The 6475-nt window shown below is 35.2% G+C and overlaps 1 pseudogene; it reads right to left on the bottom strand.

The window, feature by feature from the left end:
- Positions 1–4853: 4853 nt before the first annotated feature.
- Positions 4854–5429, bottom strand: LOC143597065 (secreted RxLR effector protein 161 pseudogene; annotated as a pseudogene).
- Between the last annotated feature and the right edge of the window lie 1046 nt (positions 5430–6475).

Genomic DNA, 6475 nt, shown 5'->3' with positions numbered 1-6475 from the left:
CCATTTGATTTTGAAACTGTTTACAAAGAGAGAAGATATATTAATAACTTAATTCACTAAATTATAAAATATTCCATTGGTGGATATTATGTCTTTTGAATAATATTACAGTTCATGATGAAACAATATAAAATGCTCAGTTAAAACAACCACCTTTATTGGATATTGGTCATCACCCAATGTCACGGTTCATAGTTAGTTTCAGCAAATATTAATAGCTCATACACAGCTTCTCCACCTCTTTAAATGTCTTGTTGTACACAATATGACCTTTCAAAGTCTTGCAGGTACCACATCTTTTATGTAGCCGAAACAGACATGGTAAGCTTTGTTCTGGTTAAAGTAATTAATTAACTCAAATTAGCAAATATTAAACAATTCCAAAAGGTTTGCTGGTTTATTACACACTCTTAAAAGGTATCCCTCCGTCCCTTTATAAGTGTCATAGTTTGAATTTTCAAGTCTTTCTTTTGCAACTTTGACCGTAAATATTTTTGTTTGTGTCATATAATACTTGATGAAAATTATATCAATATAAAATACATTTAAAACCCAATCCATTCATATATTTTACATCAAGTATTATATAACAAAAACGAAAATATTGTCGGTCAAAGTTAAACAAGAAAGACTTGAAAAATCAAACTATGACACTTATAATGGGACGGAGGAAGTATATGATATCATTCTCATGCTGTTTATATTATGTTAATGTGCATATCGAGTGACAATATACAATATAACTTTGGTACTCTGTTCACATGATTTTTCTACTCGACATCAAAAATTGTTTCCAAATATTGCAAACAAATAAATATAGCAAAACTGAATTGTTTATGAACTAGTATGCCTTTGAATACATAGAAACATACATTAATTAGTAACGATGAAAAAGAGGAATCACCTTCTGAGGACTGGGAAGGATGGAGCCATAGTTCTCTTCTTTATGACTTCCTATCGCTGCCCATTAAGTCGGTCTTGTAGTCTATCTGGAATAAAATATTCTTATCGTCTACATGAACCAATAAATTGTCAAACATAACACTAAAACCTTTAATACACTAATTTATGAAAATTATTAAACCATCTGGAGGGGATGCAAATAATCAGAATCAATTTTGGTTAACCTTAATCAGTTTTCTTATTATCAACTGCAAAAAACAATCATAACCATATGTGGTGTTTGAATAATCACTTCCAAAGGATATCATCATTACCTCGCTACCCCGCATTCATGTTTCCTCACTCCAAGTCTCACAGCTAAATGATACTTCGCTATTAATCCAATTTACCTATGAACTGTCACGATTTCAACGAATTTCGGTTAATAACAAAAAGTATACCTGATATGTGTAACCGACTTTGTAAACTAAATTTGGAAATTTCTTTTGAGTGCTTACAAACGTAGCAGACGGTGGTCTTACCTAAGGCCTTATCGCCAGATTTCCGATTGAAGAATTAGAGGAGGTAGAAGGGGTTGAGATCAAAACAAATAGTTGGTCTCTGTCTGGAATCAGAAACTCTAAATACATAAATGGTGTATCAGGACATAGAGCGCTAACTTAATTTCACATCAGAAACAAACCCTATGTATATGAATGGTAGCAAATTATTTTAGAGAAGGCAAAATGGAAAAACACAGAGACAGAGATGTTGAGTGTGATCCGAATAAAGAGAGCAAAACACTAATCTGATAGTGGCAGGTAATGTACTGATCCTATCGAGGACAAGTGTAAAGAGCATACTAAAGTACTTCAAGAACATTAAAAGGAAAGGAATTACTGGCACATAGATTCGAACACGGGTCACAAACCGACCGGCAGCAACATTAAAAGCTCACAACAAACCATCCGGCCAAAACCCAAGTTATTGTTGAGAGCCCAAACTTTTATCAAATATAAAAAAACAAAAATCACAAACTTTGTGACACCAAACTTCTCATTTATACTAATTAGATAATAATTATAATAAAAAGAACGATAATAATAATAATAATAATAATAATAACTAGGTAGCAAACCCGGCGCGATACAACAACAGGCACATATTCGGTTTGTATCAGTTAGGTTTGTCTCGATACAAACATTAAACCGAAAACACAAATTAGTAAACGCTATGAATAGTAATGGCACTCATATAGCATATGATACAAAAAATAACATATTTAGCACAACGTATATTCAATAGGTAAAACATGGTCCTTGTAGTGGCGAGTCGTTGTTAATTTGGTTGGTATCGGCTACGTTTGTTATGGTTTGGAACTAAACCTAAAAAATAGTATTGTCAAGTTAACATCTTTTAAATTAACAAAAACAGAGGAGTTACAGCGACAACTCGACGCAAATTCGCTTGGGATCAATTTGGTTCATTACAGGTACGAAAACTAACTAAGAAATAGTTTCCTCATATTATTATATTACAAAAAATACAAATAACTAACAACAAAACAAGTGTTTTCAACTTGCCATGAGGGACTCGAACTCAGGGATCAAGGGCGAAGAAAAAGGGTTGGCAATGTTGCAAAGTTGATTCGAACCAGTGTCGTATCCCACTAAAAGTTTCAAAAAGACAGCATGAACTAACACACCACAATTGAACCATCTTTATTCATATCAAAAAAAGATTTTAAATACAAAAAAAAAATCATATCTAAAACCATTTGTGACACTAACACTCAATATTTATCTTATGTTAACACTCCAAATAAGCATCTCATCGTCATCCCAATGCCCTATCATCATCATCATCATCATCATCTCCACACACCCTTTGAATCTCATCATCACAATTAATCCTTATTTTCTTTCATGCATTTGTATTCTTCATATTAAACCAAACCATAGATTTCATCTCTCAAACCTTCAAATCTCTTAAATCCCACCGCCAATTGCTTCAATAATTCAACCACTTCATCCATCACTCGTCTTGATCAAAACCCTAACCTCAGGTGCCGTGCGTCAGCCACCACCGTTGGTGCTCGAAGATGGTAGTGGTGGTGCTCGGAGAGGGTAGAGATGATATGATCTGGGTTTAGTTTATTTTAAAGAGATTTAACATAATTAGATATGAATTTTGAGTTCTGAAGTAAACATAAATAGATTTTAATAAATGTAAGTACGAATCACATTATTGGACGTGTTATTTTTCCGGCATGGATTTGGGCCATCCCTACGCTGCCACACCGCGACTGTAGATATGGTCAGCCCCCCTCATCTCGCACTACTCCCTGACTAGTGTTGGTAGGTTTTATTTATGGTTTCATTGGCTCACCCGGTAGCTTGAAATTTTACTTGGTCAACGGAATTAATGGAGATATTTTCTCTTTGAGGTTCATTCTCTTTGCAAATTCATCCAATGGATTAAAAAGCCATTCAAAGAAAAATAAGAATTATTGGAATGCGACGGTGGTGGTGGAGTGATGGAAAGAGACGATGAGGAAGATTGGAGATGGCGATGGTGCTTGAAGCTTGAAGGCGGCGGTGCTCGAGATATTATTAGAACGAGGATAATGAATCTGGAAAGATTATTATTATTATTATTATTATTATTATTATTATTATTAAAAAAGGGCATAATGATAACTTCACCTTATTTTTAAAAGGTCGGATAGTAATTTCACAAAGTCAACGAAAACAATCAATAAATTATAATATTAAACAAACAATCGAACTTTTATTAAATACAAACGGGTCGGATTACAAATACAGATTTTGTCGGATGTTACATCCAGAGGCAATGCAAAAAGATATCAGGAACTTGAAAAGGATTGCTCCGAGATGTGAAATCTTCCACATAGGGAATGACCAAGTTGATTGCCCGGTCAATCAACAAGAGCAGACTATAAAGGTAACCAAAACCAAGGAGCAAATTGTGCCTATGGAAACTCGGGATGGATGAACAACTCGAATTATGGTTGGGATAGAAGGAAATGCTCAAGGTTATTAGTAGAAGCAATAGCAGAATTAGTACGAAGACCTAGAGGCAGGTGGGAGCTAGAGTGAGGGAAAGAGTAGCGGTATGGATTCGGATCTAAGAATATTTTAGAGAACCAAACGAAGATGCTTACTCATTTTATGGATAAAGACCGGGGCACACAACAAGCGATAAAATACTAAAGAATCATCAGTCATCATTCTTGGCTATTTCTCGAAAGATGGACTAGCTAATGAAGAGGAAGTTACCCAACAAGCAGGTCGGCTAATTTCCAGGCATCACCGAACTTAACCATAGAGCATATATAAACTGCAAAACTTATCTACTGTTGTAAGCGTATACTTAGATTATCTAACTGTGACTGTAACAGACGAAAGGAAAATCAATAATTTACATAACAAAACAAGATAAAAATAAATAAGCCTAGCATTATGGTTGAGAGACATCTTGAACAAATGAAAACGAAATTCAGCAGCACGAATATCCCAACACTGTGAACCAGGTACCAAGAAATTAACAAAGAAATTGAATGGAATAGATGAACAAGGAAGATGAATAGGGAAATTAGGGTTTCTATTATTAACGAACTAACTAACAACTCAGACTGATTAGTCTGTTCTTATACAAGTCAAAAACAGAAAATTTACAAGTTCAGTCCCTGTACTATTCTATACTAACAAAACAACATAACTTTCCTGGAATTACAAGTTGATCCCTCAACATGCTCCCCTCTAACTCCAAGCGCATTTCACATCTTCTACTCCAAGCAAAAACCTCATCTCATCAAACTTAACTCCATCCAAAGATTTTGTTAAAACATCTGCTCTTTGCATATTACCATTCACAAAGTCAACTAGTATTTGACCATTCTCTATACACTCTCTAATGAAATGGTATCTAGTATTTATATGTTTACTCCTCTAATGAAAAACTGGATTTTTCATAAGAGAAATTGCTGACTTATTATCAACAAACAAGGACACTTTACCTTGTTCTTCACCAGTGATTTCCTTCAAGAAACATGTTAACCAAATAGCCTGACAAGTTGCACATGCAGCTGCCATAAACTCTGCCACACAACTAGACAAAGCCACTGTTTGTTTCTTCTGGGCATGCCATAAAACCGCAGCACCATTGTAATAGAACACATTCCAAGATGTACTTCTTCCATCATCAGTATCAGTTAAATGACTACTGTCACTATATCCCACCAAGCCACCTCCATCAATCCTCCCGTATTTAATACCAAAATTGATTGTTCCTTTTACATACCTGACCAAATGTTTCACAGCCTTCATATGATCTTCCCTAGGCTCTTGCATAAATCTGCTAACATACCCAACTGCATATGTCAAATCTGGTCTTGTTTGTGTCAAGTACCTTAGTGACCCAACTAACCTTCTATAAACTGTTGGATCCACATTTTCACTTCCTTTTTCTTTATACAACTTTAAACTAGCTTCCATAGGGGTCTTTGTGTCATTACACTCTTCCATTCTTGCTAGCTTATAAACTTTATTAGCATAGCCTGATTGACTTATAAAGATTCCATCGTTATTCTGACATACCTCAATACCAAGGTAGTAACACAATAATCCCAAATATGTCAATTCAAACTTGGACTTCATCTGTTGTTAAAAGTCTTGTACCTCCTTTTGAACACTTCCAGTGACTAGTAGATCAGATCATCTACATATACTGCTACAATCAAGATAGAGCCTGCTATATGCTTAACATAAACTGCCTGCTCATGCTTGCATCTCTTGAATCCCAACTCTTTCAAGACCCCATATAATTTTAAGTTCCATGCTCTTGGTGCTTGTCTAAGCCCATAGAGAGCTTTTGACAACTTATAGACTTTAGACTCAGCTCCTTTCTTTTCATAACCTTCTGGTTGTTTGACATATACACTTTCTTGTAAATCAACATGGAGAAATGCAGCCTTAACATCCATGTGATATACCCTCCAATCCATCTTGGCTGAAATAGCTAGAATCAATCTTATGGTTTCAATTCTTGCTACGGGAGAAAATGCCTATTCAAAGTCTATACCCAACTGTTGTGCATACCCCTTAGCAACCAAACGAGCCTTGTACTTAGTAATATTACCAAGTGCATCTTTCTTTACTTTATACACCCATTTTAATCCAACCGGATTACACTTAGATGGTCTTTCAGTTAAGATCCATGTGTGATTTCTTTCAATGGAATTAATCTCTTCATCCATTGCTTTTCTCCACAGAATTTCTTTCTCAGCTTCTTTAAATGACATTGGCTCTTCATCTTGTGCAAGTAATGGTTCAACATTCTGAGCTTCTTCTAGTCTATGATTTTCATAATTGATCCCACCATCTAGAACATAATCACTTAGTCTAGGTGGTAAGTTATGAATTCTCGTAGACCTTCTTACACCCATTTGTTCTTGAGTTTCTAGCACCGGTTCATTTTCTTGTTGACTTGAAGTTGAACCGTGCTCATATTGGCTTGACCCTGCATCTCCATATGTAAGATCACTACTGCTAATATCCTCAACCCCTTGAAC

This window comes from Bidens hawaiensis, unplaced genomic scaffold, assembly GCF_021521415.1.
Source record: "Bidens hawaiensis isolate Kalapana, Puna unplaced genomic scaffold, B.hawaiensis_p1.1 tig00047535_1, whole genome shotgun sequence".
Classification (NCBI taxonomy): Eukaryota; Viridiplantae; Streptophyta; class Magnoliopsida; order Asterales; family Asteraceae; genus Bidens; species Bidens hawaiensis.
Note: the sequence above shows the minus strand (reverse complement) of the source record. Positions and strands in the feature narration are given on the sequence as shown.